We start from the raw sequence: 2,401 nt of genomic DNA on the forward strand, positions 1-2,401 counted from the left end.
ATTAAATGTACAATTTCCTGATTAAAACAGGGATTCTTCCAGAGAAATCTTTTTCTATATTTTGAATTCATTATTTTTTAAGAATTTCAAAAGTGAGGTTTTTTTCTTTCACGTAAGAAGACAAAGAAGAGGGGGTCAGTAAAACCAAACAAGGCTGTGCAAGATTTGCATGAAAAAAGAACAAAACTTTACTTAACTCAGCTTCATAATGGTATTTTTTCTTTAGAAACGCTTTGATTTCTACGGTTAGGAAAAGCAAAAAGTTGTAACTGGGTCACTTAGTCCCATAACCATTTTAAGTATTTTTGTGATTACACAGAACTGACATTTATGGCAGAAAAAACTAGCCACAAAATGGGTTTTCAAAAGAAAATATTGTTCATCTTCACATGAGTAGCAAGAGCTGGATCAGTGGTCTGCAAAAAGAAAAGAGTGGTGAAATACCATCATCTGCAGAAGACCAAAACAGGCCCGATCTCCAAGCTGAAAGTGATCAAAGTTATTCATGCACAGTGCCCCTCCCTGATAAATCAGTGAACTGAAACCAAAGTTACATCACTTTTGTTTTGAGTTTGTTCATTTTTCATTTAATGTGCTTAAAGCTGTATTCTTTATTAACTCCACCCTCCTTGGCTGCCCCAAATGACTCCTTAGGAAATTGTACTTTATAAACAAAACAAATCTCTTTAACTTAGGGCTCCCTTACAATGCCACAAGACTTCTTGCTTGCTTTAAAATAAAGTGTGAGGACAGAGGGCATTTAAAGCAATCAGTGGCTGATCAAGTAATTTTGACCAAATAGTAGTAAGTGAAGCACAAATAAATCATTCATAGCAAAAGTTTGAGCACATTTATTATGCACAGTATAAATTTTCCTCATCAGGCACTTGAAATAAAATTATCAAATGTTTCTTTAAAAGTAACATAAGAAAAGATGATCACAACTATGTGACAGTTTCACTTCATATTTTTACAATTTAGCTCACTGTAAGGCTGTAAAGAGGAGTCTGAGGCATTGTTATCTTAAGGGAGCAACATAAGGAGATAAAGAGGAGCCTTGGTTAACTCTTATGTTCCCAGTCACAAAACTTTTATGTCCCATTCTTCAGATGCATTGGGGAAAAAAATATTATTTTAATGCTTAGAATTCTGCTTCCATTCAAGGCTACCTTCTCCACCCTGACTCTAAGATTGGGTAGTTAATGAAAGGCAGAAAATCACTATCAAGTCTCACTCCTGTCAAGAGGTATATTCATATATTCAACTGCAAGACGGCAACAAACGGAGCTGAGCTATTTCCTTACGAACAGCCCAATACTGCTGGAGTCCACAAGATGGAGCAGAACTTAACTCTAGCAGCCTTTAGCAAAAGTAGCTTAAAGCCTATACTTAGCTCATCTGAATCATGGGTGAATAAGAGGCTGCTGATCTCTGAATCCTCAACAAAAATACAAGAGCTTCCGTGTGCTTTGTGTAACACAAGCTGTTAACTTTTCAGCATCGAAGAAGCCAAGAAGACAGAATCGATCATAAAGTAGCTTATATTAGGATATATATGAATATTTATAGTGCTGCAAGACTAGAGAAATTGACCTTCAACTCCCCTATTCTAGCCTCCTTCTCCTATTTCTTTAAAAAAAAAAAAAATCACCCAAAAGACTTTCCTCTATGTAGCATAAAAAGCTCGTATGCAGCATCTACTACCTCGTGACTAAACGAGTGACATATCTCAAGCTGCACACGCAGCTGCTGCATGGAAAAACAGTTAACAAGCCATACATCAGTAGGCTGCATCAATATTTGAGGCACACAGCAAGATCAAATTTTCATAGTGGGGTAATTTCAGTTCCCCTTTGTGATACATCTTTCTACCAAACCCAGCCCATACAGATTAATGAAGTGGCTTTACTGAGGAGTTGTTTTCATGTCAGTGAGAGGACAATTCCTTTTCACAGCAGTGCACCTGTCATAGCAATCCTCCACTTTAAGTCACAACGACTTGATCCACAGGCAGAGCAATAGAGATCTCGTTAAGCTGTCACAACTGAACTGTGTAAATCTGAAACGTCAAAACACATTAATTTTTTTATTGAAAACTATGTCTGGGGACACAAAAAGTAGTAAAAACCTATACTTTTTGTTCCTTTCCTAACGTGTTCAAAGGTGAACTCTTTCCTCATCTTCCACGCCCTTTAACTCTGAACACCAAGCGAAGTGTTCTGTCCTGGCCAGGCCTGTCTTACAGCCTTGCTCTGTGTGCAGGTGCTTCAGGCTGCCTGCGGGGCCTGCCTTGGTTCCCGGGGCTTGCCCTGGTTCGTGGCTCCTGGTTCCCGGGGCTGGTTCCCGGTTCCCGGTCCCTTCCCAGGCCCCGGTCGCTGCCCCAGGCCCTCGCCCGCGGCGG

The sequence above is a fragment of the Motacilla alba genome, chromosome 13 (genome assembly GCF_015832195.1).
Source record: "Motacilla alba alba isolate MOTALB_02 chromosome 13, Motacilla_alba_V1.0_pri, whole genome shotgun sequence".
Taxonomy (NCBI): Eukaryota; Metazoa; Chordata; class Aves; order Passeriformes; family Motacillidae; genus Motacilla; species Motacilla alba.